Raw genomic sequence first — 20,611 nt, forward strand, 5'->3', positions numbered from 1 at the left:
GACAGGAAGATCAACAGAGGGAGGTTGCTCCATTAACCTCTGAAGTAATGAAGTTGCATTGCAGGCAGTCAACACTCGCAGTGCCAATTTATTATCATTTAGGAGGAAGTGAAACTACTTCAAGCCACTCTTGTGTCCACATTTTGATAAATACCCAGAGAGCTAAAGTTCTAATGCTAACAATCAGCCTTGAAGGGACTTCTCATGGCATTGGGTGCTGTGGCTGTGTCTTCTTGCTCTTGCAGAATGACTTTGGCAGAATCAGCACCAAGGGAACAGGCTGAGTCCATTTACTTTCATACTGAGCATGTGTAATTTTGCTGGTAGTGCCGCCTGTATCTGTCCATGTGGAAAGGCTGAAAGTAGATAAATTATTTGATAACTAATTTGTGTAAACTTTCAAGGGTACTGAATTTAGATCTCCAGATTTGCTTTTATTTAATTCTTGTTTCCCAGGCGTTGCACATTGTTAAGGGGATTACTTTCCATCTTAGAAACAGACATAACCAAAATCTTGGGAACATGTTTAAACCTTCAATTCATTAAAATCTCGCAGGATTGTCTGACCTTATAAGATTTTCATGACCAATAGCCAAATCCTGTGAGAACAGCTTTCTGAGGAAGCAATAACACTAGTCTCCCCCACCTCAGCAGTAAAACAGGCTTGTAAAAGAAAACATTGCAAAGCTGGCATGACCATACCCCCATTCTTCCCAAATTCTGCTCCTAGGCATGGTCTTTGGCACATATTTTTTCCTGCCAAGGGCAGTGTAATTTACATGTCTGGCTTTCCATAAGCAGTGAAAACACTTTTTATATATAAAAAATCCAGGTGGTTTCATAGCCATATCATACATTCCTTTTCTCCCAGGGTGACATAAGTAGTTATTTATCCACGGTGTTTGAGACACAGAATCAACGTGGCCAGCTAAGTGCAGTATGTTTCTGCTGGTTCCTTGCAGGATTTCTGATGTATTTTCGTTTGTGCTGTGGGCCCAGTTTTGGCCGCAGATGGGGCTCTTAGTATTTCCTTCCTGGTACTGCTTGATGTACCTCCGCTGAAAGAATTTGGAAGACTCTGGATGGATCCTTTTAGTGTCTGGGAAGAGAAAGTACTCAGTAAAGCACGGGGAATGTTACCTGCACTGTGTGAAAGAACATTGTTTGTGCAGAGCGTACTCAGCCGTGGCCTCGTGCCCGCGGTGCGCGATCGCCGTCTCCTTGCCTCTCCCGTCAACAGCCTGAATGATCCTGCTCTCCCTCTGAACTGCAGCTCTTCCTGTTGCAAAGCAGATACTCTGTCTTGCTTCCTTCCTCCTGCCTCTGCCCAAGGAAGGTGGCTGCAGCTCCTCGCATGGGCTTTCCCATCTGGAGCGATGATTCTTCCCTGGACTCCGTATCCAGTGAGCTCTGCTGAGGGCCAGAGCACTGGCTGCAGGATTTGGAAAAGCTCCCTGTGCTTGGCTGCTTGCCAGAGCTTGGGACAGACCTGGTGCCAGGATGAGGACCACAAGCATCTCCCACATGTGCCACAAAGCCGCATCCAGCAGTGCAGCCTGCAAAGCTTTCGTGGGTTTTCCTTCCACTCCCTTTCTCCCCGTGCCGTGACACATTTTCCTCTGTACTGAGACAACAGGTGTCTGAAAACTCTCCTTTTTGTTTTGAGGCAGACAGGTTTGGGAAGGGCCCCCTGCCAGGTTGGAGCACAAGGTCACTTTTGAGCCCTGACTCGACACACAGTTGTTGGCTTTTTCAACTGCTTGAGGTTGGGAGCTCTGCCCTGGCTGCCACAGGAGCGGACCCGGAGAGAAACCCACCCTGCTGCTGGGGCAGCACGTCTGGGGAGCACAGCGAGGGTTATGGACCTCAACAGCATGGCAGGAAAATCTCAGGGATGCTGGGGGAAGCAGATGTGGAACCCCTGCCCCCTGCACAGCCGCTGCTGCTGCAGAGCACTCACATCACCCCGACACCGCCTGCAGTCTCCCCAAGGACACCTTGCCGAGGGATGGGAAAAGCTGACAGGAATTCCACAGCAATGCCAAAGCCAGGGAAACACGGGCACTCCTCTGTGGGTCAGTACAGTTACAGCACCCTCTGCACTCTCAACCCCTTCCTTACTCATCCTTCCTTACCAGCATTAGCAAAACACACGAGAGGAGCTTGGGAGAGAGAGGAGAGATGTTCTTGACACCTTTATCAGATTTTTAGGTAGCGAAGATTTAACATGGAATTAGTTTATTTGTTATATCTCTTTTCAAAAAGGTGGGATAAGATTAGGCAATTCTGAATTATAAATTGTAAATCTACAATTTGTTGTTAGTTTGCATCTGATTTTTTTTTTTTTTAATGTGGTATAAATATACAGCTCACTGTTCTTAGCTTCCCTTCTATGTTTAGCCAAAACGAACTGCTGAAGAATATGAAATATATTATTTTATTGGCACTGAATCACAAATGAGTCAGTGAACTTTTTTGCACTTACAACTAAAATTGCATTCTAACCTCCAAAAATTTATGACAATTGCTCCTTCTTGTGGCTTGAATGTTGACATATAATTAATTTAGGATTTCTTCTTGAGATTTCCTGTCTAGGTTTGTACCTGTCACAAAAATATCCTTGGAAGTTTATCTAACAGCTGGAACACCAGGAGAGTTGATTGAAATTTAGCAGAGATTTACTGGGGCCAACAGGAAGTGCTCAGAGCAGGATGGCATAAATATGGAAAAAGAGCTCTTTTATTTCAGCTGTTTTAAAGGGTCCCAGTCCAGGCTGATAGTGGTGTAATGCTGAAAAATGCTGACACTGTGTCAGCCAGCAGCACCAGCACAGCAAAGGATTCCACAAGCATGGCTTGGCACTTTGTTGAATTATGCACAGAATGGAGCTGCCTGTTGCCTTCCCTCCATCCCAGCTGCCCCGAAGGTTTCAGCTTGCTCTTTTGAAAAAACCAGATATATTTAATGGGAATTTCCCACAACATGGTTTTGAAATCTGTTTTGTCACTCTGCAGGACTGAAGGAATTCTGAAAATGCAAAATCTAGGTTGCAGTGACTTGAGGGGCTGGGCATATTTAATTATCTCTAGATAAATGTAAAATGAAGCATAAGGAAGAAAAGCAATCCCAAACTCTAAGACTGTATAGTAATTACTAGGATATAATATCAGCTATTATTCTTCAGGATGGAGATGATGGAATTCTTGTGCACAGTCCTCTAAAAACTTGCCTTTATTTGCAGGTAACAAAAAATGGAAACAATGTAATAAATAGCTGGAAAAGAAAAAGTTATTTAAACACAATGCCATTTTTAAAACCTGTACCTGTTCAAGGCTTGCCCACATCTTTGCTTTTCTACCGTTTCTGATAAGGAGGTTCTAAATTGGTTTGATGTAAAGAGAGACTATTGCTATATAAATAATTCAGTTTGGGAAAGAAATAGAAATATGATAAATCTCTAAAATCATTAACAATCTGAAGGGGGTGAAGGTGAATTGAGTGGTAAATTTTCCTGCAGTTTGGACCCTGATTGAAATGGGCTGGCATTAATTCTGGATGGAACATGAGCAATGCTCACGGAACTTTTGGCCAGGCTTTGCCATGCCAACTGCAGAGACCACGAGGATAAATGAAACTGGAACTGTGCTAAGTGGTTTGTGGATGGTATTGGCCTCCTGAGGGCCATTAAATGCCATGTTCTGTGCTTAGCAGGGCTCTCAGGGCCACGTGCATTGCAGGGAGTCTGGAGGGTTCATTCCCTCTTTCCTTTTGTGGAGGGACAGTGGAAGGTGTGAATTGTTCCCGTCCCACACTTTGAAATTCATAAGGCAGAAAAATTAGAGATTGTTGTTGGAACAAGCCACATTTTCTACAATGAGCTTACAAAATATTTTCTGATCATTACTGTGGTGATGCCTGATGATGGAAGGTGCGTACCTTGGGGAATTAAAAATAAGATTTCATGTACTGAAATGAAAGATCCTCAGATAGTCTACTGAAAATAAAAAATCCGCAGAGGACACAGGCAACCCTATTCCTGCTCTGCTCCTTTTTCACACCCCCTGTTTGTGAACTTGTGACTTGCATGAGGAATTACTGTTTGGTTTTTGGTTTGGTTGGGGTTTTTTTTTGTTTGTTTGTTTCTGGTGGTTTTTTTTGTTTGTTTTTTTTTTTGTGTTTGCATGATTAACCATTGAGCCCTGCTAAAAAAAGCTATTCCTGGCTTAAACAATAACTTTTGATGATAAAAGAATTGATAAATTACAGTTGGGGTACATTCTAAAAATAAAAGGCTTGTTCAAAAGAACAAGTAGCTTGGATAAATTAATAAAAAGTTAGCTTGATTTGATCTCTGGATGTGTTTGTAAAAAGATTTCCTCATTAAAAAAAATGCAGTGAAACTGCATTCTTTGACTTAATCCTCACATTTTCATAATACAACATGCTGCATTCAGATATGAAATAGTGATCCAGTTGTGCTTTATTTGCTGAATTTCCCACATCTTTTTTTCCAAATCCAGTGTTCTTTATACAGCACAGGCCACCTTGTCTCATTTCCAGACTGTAAAAATATGAATGTAGAGTTGTACCTGGAAGTGGTGACCTATATCTTTAAGTTCCTATCGAAAATGAGGTAAGACATGCAAGTGTGAGAAAGAAAAATCCCGAAAATTAGAATTAAATGGGCTAGATAAGTTTGTTTGTTTGGGTTTTTTGGGGGTTTTTTTTGGTTTTTTTTTCATTTAGGGTATTTAATGAGAAATCGGGATATGTTGTCAAATACGGTTTTACCTTCTTGAGTTAAGAGAGTTGGTAAAAACAAAGTTTCTGGAAAATAGCCCTAAAACTGTCTTGACTTTCTTGTAGTGGTTTCAGTGGGAAAGATTTTTTCATAAGTGCTTGTTTAGTCGTTTCTCTCTCTAAAATAATTGGAGGAATGAACAATTTTTGTGCTGCCGTCATTATTCTTATTTTCCAAGTTGTTTCCATTAATTAAGTTCCACTCTGGTCTTTACCTTTTCCTCGGTGGGGTTGACACATTTGTGCATGCACATCAAGGGTATCTTCTGGGGTTTTTTTGGGTTTTTTTTGCTGTTTCTAATTAGAAAATTACTGTCCTCAAAACTGCTTTTTGTGAACAGGTTTTCTCATGTTCTCTATTGTTCCAGAACTGCCTGATGCAGGGAGAGTAGAGGGTGATAGTGTCACACCATTTCCAGCTGCTGTCCAATGCCACCGCTCAGCAATGGGTTGAGCAAAGGTTGGCAACAGAGCCTGACAGAGTGGAAAGAGCTCTGCTGCAGAGAATCGAATAAAAATTAAAAAAAAAAAAAAAGTGAGGAGAAATAAAGTTTAAGCAAGTAGAAAAATAGAGAGAGAAGTCAGAGAAGGTCTGTGCACAGCTGGAATGGGAGACTGAGAGGAGAAAGAAAACGGGCATAGAGAATTAGGTGTTCTTTAGGAAAAAAAAAAAGTACTATACAGTGTAAATTGTAGTTAGCAATGAATTGTGGTGGCTATTCTTGCTCGTTAATTTCCTTGTCTTGTTTTGCTAAACAGTTTAATTGCAGTGCATCAGTTTTGTTTTAATAGTATCAAGTAGAAAATGTCACCACTGTAGTTTTATGTGATTGCATAATGAAGTTCATGTTTTTAGTTGCACATGTTTACCTGTCATTTGCATGGATGGTTTGAGTATCTTTGGAAATCTTGCAGTCTACGCCTCTGATCTCTCCAACCCTTACACACATGTATGTTTTTTAGTGTACAGTGATTATTATAGAGGTGGTGTTTGAAGATTGGGAGGGAGCAAAATTTTGCTTACTGCTATTTTATCATTTCCCTTTATGTAACACTCATTATCATTGGAATGCTGATAAATGTGGGTCCTCAGTCTGCATGGAATTATTTACGTGTGCCTTTAGTTAAATGAAAGCCTCTAAGGTCCCCTTCAGGTTAGACTCTTAAGCCTTCCCTTAATATTAAATACATTTTTAAGTCTCACATAGAGTAAAAATTTAAAAAATTAAAACATATTCTCGTATGTTCAACAGAGCTGGCCCCTAAGTCTTCCCTATCACACACTGAGAAATGCGTGGGCAGAGCCATAATTGTGGAGAAGCTCATAATATTGGGGCCTAAATTATAAAAATTATTGCATAATTAGACCACACAAGTTAGATTTCAAAATGCTGCGTGTTACTTGGATGGGTATTTAAAAAATAAGTAGCTGTCGAGCATGTATGGTCCTGTTCCCAGTGCCACACACAGTCATTGTAATGCTTTAGCAGTCTGAAGGGGTTTAAATGGATCCAGCATTGGTCTTCAAATAGACCAAACCTACTAACACTTGCCTTGGTTGTAGCTCTTTCTTCTTAACGTTAAAAGATGCAACTGTAACATCAGACACCGTTTTTATAAGCAGTTTCATATCATGAGCCATGTAGAATAAAAATACATATATTTAGGATCATTTGGAGGGGAAGAAGGTGAGATATATATATATATATATATGTTTGTATATATGTGTGTGTATATATATATATATCTCATGTACTGTAAAACAGGCTCTCTGTGTACAATAGAACTCTGGCTATACTTTGACATATTGATTTCTTTTATATTGTTATTACTAATACAATAACCATAGCTCACAATGCCTTCCACAGCACGCTCAGTATTTAGATATACCTGATAGCACAACTTGAGTGAGTACTGGGTTATTAACTAAGAATAGAACAAACTAAGTAGAAATGGCATTTTAATGGTTTATCTAAATTATGAGGTATAGGTGGGACGTACAGCTGTTGGTACAAATACTCAGATCCACAGAGCAATACCCTGAAGCTCTTTAGTTTATTCTCAGCTTTAAAAGATGAGAAATCTGAGGTGATTGGGAAAGCAGGCACAATCCATAAAACGCATCTTTATTGAATTTCTTGTTATTGCTTGGTTAAGGAAAAAACATCCCCAGCAAACTTTCAATAACCTACTGGAGTCATGTGCCTGAAGGACACCATGCTTATGTCCAGCATTTCTAAGAAGGCTTTTTTGCCCTGACCAAGGATCCACCCTTTTCCCAAAGGCAGAAATAGGCACACACATAAAGCACCTCAAACCTCAGCCCTCCCTCACCACATCTTCTGCCCGACTCCATCCAGCCTTTGGGAGCATCAAAAGAAGGAGTACAGCCCTTGTGTGCCTCCTCACTGGCTTGGACGCTTTTGGATTAAACTTCCTCTCCAAAACCACCAAATTTATTAGTATTTACTCTGGTACAACATCTAGTAACCAATATGCTTCTAACAACAGTGTGGTAGCAGCCACAGTAACTAGAGTTATCCAAGCACAACAGCCAACCAATTTTAGCTATATTGACTGACTCTGGTAGGATGCACGAGGTAAACCCAAATCATACTCTCCACAACCAGACAAATATGTATGAGATTTAAAGAATTTCCTTCTAGTCACAAATTATCAGCAAATCTCAAAAATGGCAGAAATCCCCCCACCTCCTACAAATTCTAGAATTTTCTCTTTTCCAGAGAAAAGCCACAGCTCTGACCTCCCTTGGCTCGGGCAAACTCGTAAGAACAGAAAAGAAGTGCTCCTTCATCACTGGTGGCCAAAGAAAGAATGTGCTTTGCCCCTGACATAATTTTCATCCCTCGGAAAGGAGTGGCCAGCCATTTCTGTGGATCAGCAAGCCCTCAGCTGTGCTGCCAGAGCAGGGAGCTGGGGGCACCCAAAGGGCGGGCAAAAACCCCTGGAAAAAACAGGACAGCACCAGGGAAATGGCTGTGCTGCAGGCACAAAGAACAAAAGACTGCCAAAGCCTCTCCTCCTTCAGCTGTGACCTGTTTTTATCCCTCCCTGCACATTTCACCTCTTACATAAGCTTTGGCTCATCTGGGGAGGAGAGCAGAGGCAGAGACAAATGTTTCAGATGTAGAGTGTTCATCCTTTGCTCCCTATCTACAGACTGGTAGCTCTTGGCAAAGATGAATCTGCAGGGACTCATAAAACTTGGGACCACAACACAATTTTGAGAGGCAAAAAGAGCCCTCGGGGCTGAGGGACCATGAGCCCCCTCATCAGTGTGCAATAGAAACCTTGCACTGTTCCCTGAAAAAGTGTGGTCCACAAGTCTTCTGCATCTTAGGGTTCGGAACTTAAACCTACCCCTCATTATGTCTGTAATCCCTCCTTTCATTAATTTAATTAATCTTTCTTGTGCATTTCACAACCCAGTTTAAGATTCTGAATTAAATGTATATTTTATCTTAAAGAAACAGGAAAAAAAAAAAAAAGAAAAAAAGTACAGGGCAGAGTTGATATGTAAATAAGTGGATGCTCATAGGTGAAACTTATCCCAGCTGAGATTTTATTGGGTTTGGTCTTTTTTCTTGGGTTTCATTTTGCAGTGATTTTCTAGCAGCAAAGGTTTCTCTCTCCAGTGAAAATTTTCTCTTTTAAGAGAAAACAGCATCTTAAGGTTTCCTGTCTCTCTTTTTTCTTTTTTCTTTTTTTTTTTTTTCTTAATTAAACAAAACATGCAGCAAGTTGCAATTAAATTTCAGTTAACAAAGTGCAAAAATACACCCACCCTCCATCTGCCAAAAACAAATAGTTTGAAGAGTCATTTCACATCCCTGACAATGACGACTGTGTTTATGACATATTTCTGGTGCCGTATCCCTCTCTCCTATCGCTGCCAGCTCGCATCCAGTATTTAGAAATAAACCAGAAACACATTGAACTTGCTGAACTAGATGTTGCCACGCTGCAGCTCTAATGGGCTTAGTGACCACAACCTACAGGGGCCAGAACGTGTCAACAGCAAAAGGGCCAACCTCAATCGCTGTCTGTGCTTTTACAAAGTTGTTACACGTTTAATTCTTTGCAGCTTAGTCCTCCCGCTGTTCCGGCCGCTCCGAGCCCAGGCTCGTATATTGCAGCAGCCCCTCTCTACCTCGTATAACGCCACAAAGGTCCCAGCAGGAGACCTTTCAGTGCAGCAGACAAGCCACAGGCGAGGGCAAGCAGGGCATCACAACTTCCTAATAAGATGACTTATTAGATCGGGGGCTCGACACCGCGTTTATTTAACCGCTTGTTTTCCCGGGCGCCGGGCGCCGTGTGCGCGCTCGGGGCTCCGCCGGCGCTGCGCGGGTCGGCTCCGTGCGCGTCCCCGAGCGTCCCCCGCGCCCGCCGCGCTCAATCCGCGCTCGGCCGCGCGTTTGCGGCGGCAGGGTCGGCGCTCGGTGGCGGGGCCGGCTCCGGGCCGGCAGAGCGCGGGTTAAGCGCGGCCGTGCCGGCGTTTCCTGCCCGCGCTTGCCGCCGCCCGAGGCGGTGCCGCCGCCGGAGCCGGGCCAGCCGCGCCGGGCCAGGTGGCGGGCAGGCGCACCGTGTTATTAGGCAGCAGCGAGCGCGAAACCTTGATCTTCAAAAAAAAAAAAAAACAAAAAACCCAACAAGCCAAAGAAACCCAAAAAAAAAAAAAAGGCCCCTAATTAATCCCGCGCATGAGAAGAAATGGCATTCCGCATCAGCCGGGATGGAAAAGGCACCTTCCAATTTCAAGTGAGCCTTGCTATCGACGGCTTTCAGGATCGCTCTTTGAGGCACTTTAAACCCAAGAATTCTTCTCTTCTTGACGCTTCAATTCGATTTAAATAACAAGAACAACAACGACAGGAAGTAACAATGGTCTCAATGTGCTGGATCTTTGGGCAGTCGTGAGCGTCTTGCCAAAGAAGCCCGGCTGAATCCCGGCCGCCTCCCCGTGCGGCTCCGGGCTCTCGTGGCATCGATGGAAACTCTTCCATCATCTCCACTCCAGCTCAGCCCATTGAAAAGTCCTGCTCTGAAACCATCCTTAACACTCCCTTTGACTAATTTAATTAATTTAATAACCCTCTTTTAATTCAGTGTCCAAGTGACAGATTGAAGGATATGTACTGAGTTTTCTCACATTTCTGAAGAGCTTTGATTCGAACCGGACCTGTTTCCTGAAAAGAAAAATGTTTCTAAGAAAAAATAGCTGTCTTTTAATTCATGTAGCACTTGTCCAATTTTGATTTATAAACACTCCCGGCTGAGAAGGCATCCTTGTCCAAATGGTCTCAAGGTTCATAAACTTAATCTAATTTTATGATATAATTGTACAGTAGTTTTCAAGGACTCTTACTGTCTAGAGGGCTTGAATCCATTTGATTTTATTCATCCCAATGGTATCTGCTTTTATCCCTAACTAAGATTAACAATTCTGGCATTACAGCAATATGGAAAGTTCATCACTTTCGTGCAGTGATTCTACCACCAGCTGCAGATCCTTCTGAAGTTTACTGTCTAATGAATTGAAAACATAAATAGCAACAAATGGGATAAATAATTTCCCTGCCAAAATTAGAGCAAGTTAATTCTGTCTTTCTAAATAACTTTTTATGCTGGTGGGTTTTTTTGTGAACCTTTCAATATTTAATTAATCACACAGTTTCTGGATCTTTCTTCTGAATATGTTTTACTTATGCATCTATAATTTTTAAACTTTTTTGTAAGTAGCTATAAATCATTGAATAAAAGAAAGAGAAAAATAGTTTTAGTTTTACAATGTAGCTAAGCAGATATTTTCTAACATCTAAGAAACAGACCTCAGAGCTGCTTATTCAATAGCAAGAGTTATCATTACCGGGGATTTTTCACATTATTATAAAAGAGGGATTTGTTATTGGGATGTTGCAAACTAGGTCTGAGCTCTTTATTTCCTGAAAAGGAGCAGAGCAAGGACACCTTTTGCTGAGGTGAACCTGAATGTTGTCAGACAGTTGCAGATCTCCCAGGTAACATTTCCTTAAGTGGAGTTTTTAAGAATGACTAAAATTTGTTCTCCTCCAAGCAGGGTGTTTACTTTCTGTGTCCAGTGTTCTCCAGATAATGTGCACTGCTGCACTTACCTTTTGAATCAAGAAAATTCCTTCAGCATTACTTTAACCCATGGGCTTTATCGATCCGAGATGTAAAAAAAAAAAAAAAAAAAAAAAAAAAAAAAAGCATGGCAAATCTTTGGTTATTACAACTAGATCTAAACAAGAAAGACTAACATCAGTTTTGACAACAAACAAAACCAGTTTTTGTTCTATCGGTTATGTTTAAGAGATTCCAATTTCAAACCAAACACAACTTGTGGTTATTCTGTCAGATATTTATATAGCCACTGGGGCGCCATAGTTATGCACCGCATACATCATTGTATTTTTAAAATGTACTTAATGAACATTTTTTCTTTTCTGGTAACTACTTCATTGCCTTAAATGAATGCATTCCAATAGAATTTGTAACAAATGAGCACTTTGTGTTTGCATTAATGCCAAACACGTTTAACAAATTTTTAACAAGGAACGCTGGCAAAAAGCCAAACTCCTAGAGGGACACTGAAGGAATGCTATAAATTTAAACTAGATTTTACCTTTTCACTCTGCTCAACAAGTGTCTTAGGTGTCTCTGGCATCTCAGCATTGAAAATTTTCTACGTAGGTTGGATACAAATTTATGCCTTAATTATTTTTTCTTCTTGGCCCTCCTCACCGGAGATTTCCATGTCGATATAACAGGCTTTAACAGGTTACTGTATTCCTTAGAAAGTGAGAGGTGGGTTTTCTTTCTTTCCTCAAGAGCTAGGCCAGGAGGAAGTAGCAAACCCAGCATTTATTGTAGGGGCTGTAATGACAGGGAGGTTCAATCAGCACGTATCGTGCCATTGTCACCTCCTGTGTTAAGGGACCTGTACAGTGGCAAGCGCTGCAGTAGATCTGTGCTGCCCACTTTTGTTGTTTGTGCTGAGCTGCAAATATCTGGGCTGTGACTGTGTCTGCAACTGCACTTTAGGGGCAGGGGAAAGCAGCCCACAGTGCTCCCGCTGGCCCCAGCTCTGAGCTCACACAGAAGCCACGAACAGATTTTTGGCTGAACCGAACTTCTGGGGGGTTTTTCAGTTGTTAAGTTATGCCCACATGGTACATGTCAGTACAGACCTTGGGAATCACCTACTCTGTAATACATGTTCGTATAAAAAGTGTTACAAGTAGCTCCACAAACCACATGCTTGCTCTTTACTTGTAACTTAATATATTAATTTAATTTTTACTGTGTTATTTCAGTTTTAATCAAATGCAGGAATTGAAAAATAATAATACTTAGCACTCATCCAAGACTCTTAAGGCACATTACAAACATTAAGCCTTGCAAATTCCTGTGAGGAGCCTGATGTTACGCCTGCTATAGCAAAGAGCAAGTAAAGCGCAGAAAAATTAAAAGACTTTTTCCTTAGTCCCACAATAGGCTGGTGGCAGGGACAGAATTTAGAGTTTCACAGCTTTGTCTTAGTTAATGGAGTAATTTTTTTTTCATGGCTTTGCACAAAGGTAAAAATTGAGAATGCTTTTTTTTTTTTTCTCCTTACTATAATTTAAACAATGTTGTTGCAAGAGGCATGGGCAAATCCCAGGGCATCACTTGAGAAAGACTTTATGAGTTATAGCTTTATTCCAGTCTAGTTACTTGTTTCCCGAAAATGAAATAATTCCCCATCAATTGTTGGTACTCTGATTGCAGTAATGATGAATGAGTCTGGAGAAGGAAACTGAGGAATTCATCCTGACAGCTTTTTCAAGGACGTCACATTATAGTGCAGAGGCCTTGTCGTAGATTAGGGAGCAGAAATAGCCCTCACAGGTTTTCATTAATGATATCCTTCTCTACTAACATTTGGTCAGATACCAGTTCCCTGCAATAAAGTGTCTATTCCCTCTCTTTCTTACTCACTAATTACCATATCAGTTGTTGGCCTTTTATGTAGGGACCATGTGTAACAGGTTAGGAGAGGGCAATTTAAGCCTACGTGAATGGGTATCTGTTTTTGTATCTGGGTGCTTGTTGCAAACATTTGGAAAGCATATGGAGCATAATGGACATTAACCCAGATGTCAAAAATAGCCTGCATTTTACTACTGTTATTAAACAGTTTCCCCTTTAACCCCTTTGTGTTTACCCACCCTCTCCAGCTTGTTCCTGCAAATCACCGCTGAGAGGAAAGGATTGGAGGTAAAAAGTACTAATCAGGCAGGTGTCTTTATCCAAAGGCAAAACAATCTGAACAAATATTTGTGGGCTACTACACTTTTATATCTTCACATCCTTCTGCTGTTTTCATTGACTGGTATCTAATGGACTGACAGAGGTGCCAAACTCGTGAGACATTAATTTCAGCTGGAGCACCGCTGAATTCAGGCCCAATGCATGTTACCAAACTTTAGTTCTGTTTTAGAGGTTCAGTGGCTTTTACCAAGTGCAGCGTTGAAGAAACAAATATAAATTTAATTTACTCAACCTCAGTTGGTATTTGACAGCAATATCCTTTTAAATATTTATTTGACTTACTTGAGAAATACTTTGCATTTCCTACCTTGCGGTGAACAAGTTTTTGTTGCACTTCCAATACGTACATGGTTTCCTGATGAATGGGTGAGGTTGATTAAGTGGGTGAGGTTTATTTGGGGGCTTTCATTCTGTAGTAAAACCCCAATGAAAATTTGAGGAGCAGGCTGTAGAGGGAGTGCCTTTTGTGCTTTGCTGCTGCTCCTCAGATTGGACACTTTATTCTGGGTTCTTATTTTTTCCAAGCATATAAGTGTTAATTGCAGAGGAACTTCAGCTTGTAAAATAGCAACTACATTGAAGATTTGCTGTGATTACATTTTAGTTTAAAAAAACCCTAGGCAGTATTCTGCTGCAGTTTCTGGAATGTGCTCTCCTCATTAATTTATAGGTGTGATTCCTCTGCCTGAGTATCTCTTTGAATGATGATTAAGAAATTCTCGGCACACAAAAGAATGGGAGCTATGCACGGTTCACCAAACGTAATGCATGCACTGACTTACAGTTTTCATAAAAAGTTTGCAACGATTTTATGTGCCAGAAGTAGTAACATGATCTACTTTAGGAACTCCCTGGCTTTCCAGCTCTGCAGAAGTCATTTTTAGACTGTTCAAGGGCCAGATCCAAAACTTGTTAAAATCGGTGGGAACCTTTCCACATTTCAGTGGGCTTTGGATTAGTCCCTAAGTGTTTTAACCAGAAGAACTGTACCAACCTCTCACTGCAAAAGTAAAACTATTAATCTAGGTTAGTATGGTATAAACTGTTATGTGTGCTTTCCAGCGAGATGTGAACTTGAAAATAGGGGTTTAAAATAATATGATAGCTTGTTCTGTAAACGGTGTTTCACTTTACTCACAGAATAATTTATCTGATAAATATTAGATTCTGAAACTTTAAAGGGGAATTTTAGTCAAGAAGTTCTATTTGAAAGACACAACTTTTCAGCTGTATATAAAACCTTAAGCTTTGTATGACAAATTCTTTTTCATAAAATGGGATGTTTTGGAAACTTTTAAGGTTACACAAATAGAAGGGCAGTAATGGAGAATCCCATGCATAACGCACTTCAAATTTTCTAGAAACAAAGTCGGTGGATAAATGAACAACTGCCCTCTAAAGGAATCATTTAATTCCTCCCACTCATCTGATATACAGATAATGTGAATAAAACCAGTTCACTGCTCTCTGTTCAAGAATTCCGTGCTGTTTGCTTGCAGCACAACTAAAGTAACAATAAAAGCCACTGAGGCCTCACTCTGTAGTCACAATCAGTGTCTCATCCGAGGCTGGTGGAAGGCAGGAAGATTCTTCCCACTGGCTGAGCTGCGCTGACCCAGCTCCCTCTTTCAGCAGCGCCAGCCAAGCCAGGCAGAGCACCTGTGATTAGTGGGTGTGTGCCTGAAAACCTCCTAACACATTGCTGCGTGTTCTAGCTTCTGCAAATCGGAGCTGCTGGTATCCATAAAACCTTTCTCCACTGTTCTGCAAATTAAAGTGAACTTAAAGTGCTTAAAATGTGTCAGGAAAACGGTGCTTCGGTTTTGGATGGCTGGTAGAGGTACAGCACATTCCCACCTGCCGTGGAACTGAGTGGAAATAAATGAATGATTCCCTTGATTCCCACAGAGAAGATTTAATTTTATTAATAGTATTCCCCTCTCAAAGTTACTGTGCTTATAGACAAGATCAGAAAACTCACTGCTTACCGAATCACAAGCGTAACAGAATTCAATATCTTAGAAATTTAAGGTATTTCCCATTTAGAGGGAATCGTGTCATACAAATCAGCAATGAAACTAATTGCCACCCTATGAATATATGTGGGTTCAAAGTGAATTTAAATGCCTTGCTTAATCCTCAGCCCATAGAAAAGCATTATCTCCACTCATATTTATGAGAACCTTGATTAGATGAGAACTAAGATGTTCTGGATGTACAGTCGTGTTGTTAATTGGAATATTTTTTTTTCCGTTGTTACAGTTGTCAGAGGAACTAGTGAAAAAAGGAAGGAAAAAACTGTTAGCACTGGAAGGTAACAATGATAATCTATTGCATTGGATCTCCAAACATGACCATGATATCCTGGAGAAGATCACAGATGCAGAAAATGAATGCTAAGGTTGATATCTAAATGCTGCATTAATTAGCATTTTCTCCATTATTTCTTGTAGTCTATTGTGAAATTAGATACTTTGGAAAATAATGAAGGAGACTCAAGCAGAAATTATAAGAGCTTCATTTCTGTCTTCAATGGGTCTTGTGAGTTACTCTGTTTTTGCAAAGAAACCATCTGTCCAGAATATAGTTGTTTCATGAAGTTCAGTTCAACAGTTTAGCTAATTTTTGGTAAATTAATATTGATTTTAATGGGTAATTCAGATTCCCTTAGATGTGGTATCTGCATTTGCTGACTTTACCTAGTCTATTCTAAAGTATCACTTCTATTGCACTAGATTATCAAAGAGGTATTAGTAAAAACGCTATATAAGGGTGTTGGCATTAACTTTACCCCAGTTAGATACAGGCTTTTCCAAAAAATAAAAACAAGCCTTTACCCTCCTCTGTTTTCTTTTATCTACTCATAAAATAATATAAATTAAAACCAAACCAAAACCAAATATTGATGCTATAACCGGTATTAAGCTCTGGGCCAGGTTGGAAATGAAATCAATTTTTGGTACTAATAACTGATGACAAAGCTTAGTTTTATGAAAATATGGTGTGTGTCTCTGACAATGCATAGGACATCTAATTTGAATATAAATATGTGATTATATACAAGATGTATCTATTCCTGGATGGTAAAAGCTTGAGTGTATATAAATACGTATGTGTGTATATATATGGACATGTACACAAGGATGTATCAATCTTTTACCATCCAAATGCATACATGTTTTCAACAATAAAAGCTGGGACTCTTAAAGAAACAAACAAAAACAAAAATAAGGATAAGATTGCTGTGAATACAGTACATGCACTAGGTCTCCTGTAAACGTGGAACTGTTTGTTATTGTTCTCTACATTGAAAAACAGTCTCCAACATGGACCCCAATGAATCTTAGATGTTAAAGAAAATACCAATGAACAAACAGCACTTGAAAGCTGTTTGTGTCAATACAAAATGTGTCTAGTAAAATAAATTTAAAGCACATGCAAGGAAAAATAGAAATGTGAAGTCGTTACATTCGGTGAGAGACTCTTAACTGAGAGTCAGATCTCTACCACTTCTCGAGGAGAGGTTCCTTCTGACTCCACAAACATTTTCAGTCAGTCTGGCAAACGTGCAAATGTTTGGCTGTTTTGTTGAGGCATCTTTTTGTCCATGGAAGAAATGCTTCCATGCTGATGGCAGTGGAAATAGAATATCTGCATTTTTAAAGGACAAACAATAAATTTAAGCATGGGTGGCCTTAATCCTTAGTAGTTTTTCTTTGCTGCTGTTAAAAAAAAAAAAAAAAAAAAAAAAAGGAAAAAAAAAATCTAAATGGATACTCCTAAAGTCTTGCACTGAATTTAGAAACAATATTTTTTGAACCTGTGGTGCGATTAACCCTAAACATCCTACATGAGCCATACATAGTAATCCCGTCAAAATTATTGTCTAGAGATGATATTTTATTTATTTGTACCATGATTCTCGGAGCAATCAAAGAGCAGTTTATTTGAGCAGGCGTCCTGCTGGATGTTTCTGTCTTCAGTAAATAGAATAAAACGTATATAATTAGCATAGCGTAGATAATCCCGACTTCATTCATGTTTAAAAAGTTTGTCCTTTAACTATCAATGGCATTTTAGACCTTTGTTTTTGAAACAGCAAAGCTTTTGGGAGTATATTTAGCACATATGACAAATGTTGCACTCGGAAACTCAGACAACAAAACTGGTTTCTCACGACAAATTTGTTGTCGCAGTAGGGGACAATCGTCTGTGTCTCTTACAATCAGGTCTTTACCTTAACTCTGCAACCGAATACTTGAAGTAGGATATAAACTAGGGGGAAAATAGGGTCACAGATACAAACCTGTAGAGTTAGATATTTATATGTATGTGCCAATTTTGTCACAGATATTATTTCAGGGGCATTTTTGCTCCACTCATGTTGGTATGAGTATTGATCTAAACCTTTATCAGGGCCTAAAATTTAGCCCCTAAAGAGGAAAAAATTGTCTAACATCGATTTTTTTCTTTCTCGCTTTTTTTTTTTTTTTCCCTTCTTTTCATTTCATGTGATATTCTATGATGTTTGGAGAAAATCTTTTCATATCGTAAAATAGAATCTCGGGGTTTACAATAAACACTGTGATGTTGGGGAATATTTTATTTGAGCAATGCTTGGTAGATTTTTTTTTTTGTCCCCGCTCTGAGTGTAATGAAGCAAACCAACTTTTGCCTAACATTTAAGATAATGGTTATTATTTTGATGTGAGACCAGTCTCGTACTGCGCATTCTTTCTTTCATTTAAATGTACAGTATGAATTTTGTATTTAATGACTTTTTGTGTATCCAGTATGCACGTACCTGCACATTGACTTTCATTTGAAAGTGGGTTTCAATTTACTTTTTAAACAGTGTTTATGAAAAGACCTCAGATGTGTTGACACAAACTATATCCGCAAAGTTTCTTTTGTGTGTGTAGGGTGACATTTGAATGTGATGTTCTGCAGCAATGGGTCAGTATCCCCTATTTACCTTAGATCCTCATTTGATAGTGCTTCTTGTAATAATTTTTTTCAAGTGAGTGGCATGTTCTGGATTGTGATATTGATATATGGTTAAGGACATTGATATGAAACTAAGGAATTCCTAGAAATTACCAGTGGGCATGTATTAGACAGTCATTGTAATTTAATGTCTTGTAGAAGTGTAAAGTACCAAGGTATTTAGAGTTCATAACATTGTTATCATGTGTATGGAAAGTATTTAGTGTTGATCAACTTGTTTATTTTCATCAAATAAACTTTGTTTCTTTCTGAAATCAGTGTTGTGTCATTAAAAGCAGGTTTAATGACTGTAGGAAAATGTGTGAGAGATGTTTTCCACATGGTAAATCTATCACACTCCTTATTTCTCTAATTGCTACCATTCAAAGTAATTTATCTTCCTGTTGTTACTATCACATAAACTGTTTAAGAAAGCATGAAAAGGAAAATGTCTCGTAGGCCCCACTCCCAGAAATGCTTACGAGAAACTTTACTAAAGTGAGGAACCATTTTCTGGATTGGGCTCTTAGAGAGCAATATGCTTTTGAGTGGGTTTCTAAAACATAATATTCTTGTGTGACCCTGTGTAATTGCATAGAAAATTACATTTTGTTTATGTACTTTGCTGACCAAAAGCCGTAAGGTGTGAAATTCTCGGCACAGTCAGCTCCTTTTTCAGCTGCCTGGTAAGTGGTTCCCCGTTTCCATTATGTTCACTTTTTTTAGAAAAGGAACTTTTGTTGACCAGGAATTTCTTACCTCATAGAACTCCCTGGACCAGCTCAGGGCACGCACACAGCAGGAGAATAAAAGGTAAGTAAGTACGCATTTTACTTAGCTTATTTAAAAACACACAGTCTCTTAGTTTTAAGCTCTGTTTCTTTACCTATAAATTAGTTTTCTTTGTAAGAGAGTACTATGCACTAACATGGGATATTAAGTTTCACTTTTAACTACAGCTAAATATACATTTATTGTGTGTTCTACTTGTGCCTGCCTAGCTTTGAGCTGCAATGGTACAGACTGAGTAGCAGTAGCTTCTGTCTTCTCTCCAGACCTGCACAATTAATTGGAGCAGCTTGTTCTGTGTCCTGTTGGTGTCTGTATCAGGGGGCTGCCCTGTCCCATTGGAAACATATTTTTGATTCCACTTTCAGTACTGATCACTTCCTGCTTTAAAGGCAGCTCCTGCGTCCCCAGCCTGGTGACAGTACGTGCCAACGCGTTTTGCTAAGGAGCTGGAGAGCACCACAGTGGATTTGGGGAAGCCACCAAAGGCTGTTAAAGGCTGTTTTCCGTGAGATGGGTTTCAGTAAGGATCTTTGCCCTGTACGAAGCGGTTGTGACGGCCCCAGGGGTGGGGCAGGACCAGCATGTTCGTGTCTGTGGGTGCTGCAGAGGTGGGGAGCTCCCCAGAGGGCAACTCTGGGTGCAGGAACTTCTCCACTAATGCTGAAGTTTGAGTTCGTACAGTCAAGAGCTCCTCCAGCTCTGAGAGAGCCTGATTAAGGATCAAGCTCTTCTGAGCTTGAGGTTTCCTCCTCAGAGAGGCTGTTTGTTCACTCCAGGCTTGAGCCAGAGTAGCTCAAGGTTTGAGCAAGCAGAAGTCTAAGCAGGGGGGACGCTCAGGGGATGAAGCCGTGTTAACTTGCATTTCAAGCCAACACATTGGTTAAGAAACATTTTGAGAGCCTCAAACAGCTCCATGCCAGCACGAGTTGCATAAAGCTGAACTCCTACCGCATCCCAAGTTGCTCACACTGTGCTCAAGGTCCAGGATTTGTTCCTGGAAGAGCCTCACTAACCAGCACACCAGGTCCTGCCCCGTGCTAAAACCCGTCAGAAAGCACAGAACAGAGTGGCAAAGAAGGGCGTGTGTCACCTGTTGATATTCCTTCTCCAAACCACAAAACTTTTAATAACCGAAGTATTAAATCATTCTAAATAAAGCCAAGTCAGCTCTAAGTAAGTAATACATTTCCCATTACGAAGTCAGTGGGAGCTCTGCACGTCGCCAGGGCATGATTTGACCCACAGATGAAAAGTACAGCTGATGAGGGGCTGCTGTGCAGATTTTCCTCCTCTGAGATTACAGTGATGTTATTTTATGCTTGTAATTTTCCATATAAGATACCTCTTCTTCAAATGCACCTTTTCAAATAAGAGGCAACCTCTGCCTTCATCAGGAGTAGCCCAGGGCACATTGTTTCAGCTTTTGTACGAGGCACTGGTGCAGTAGAAGCCCACCCTTGACGGATGCAATTGCAGAATCCAGGACTAATTTTGTTTGGGTTTGCATTCCTTCCACTCTTTGCTCTTGAAAATTACTCTTTCTTCAGAGCGAGACGGTTCCAACCCCAAATCTCCACAGATGCAGGGGAAGAGCAGGCATAGTGCCAGTCCACCCTAAAGACGATGCATTGTATCCCTTTGAAACGCGCACTTGAATTTGTGTTACAGACAGTTGTCT

The 20,611-nt window shown here is 40.3% G+C and overlaps 1 protein-coding gene across 1 annotated transcript in view; it reads left to right on the plus strand.

The window, feature by feature from the left end:
- ERC2 (ELKS/RAB6-interacting/CAST family member 2) overlaps positions 1-18,416 on the plus strand; it is a 425,106-nt gene extending 406,690 nt beyond the window's left edge. The window contains exon 20 of the mRNA XM_058422224.1: positions 15,418-18,416. The gene's annotated coding sequence lies outside the window, so the exon portion shown is untranslated. The remainder of the gene's footprint in view (positions 1-15,417) is intronic.
- The last annotated feature ends 2,195 nt before the right edge of the window (positions 18,417-20,611 follow it).

This window comes from Hirundo rustica, chromosome 12, assembly GCF_015227805.2.
Source record: "Hirundo rustica isolate bHirRus1 chromosome 12, bHirRus1.pri.v3, whole genome shotgun sequence".
Lineage (NCBI taxonomy): Eukaryota > Metazoa > Chordata > Aves > Passeriformes > Hirundinidae > Hirundo > Hirundo rustica.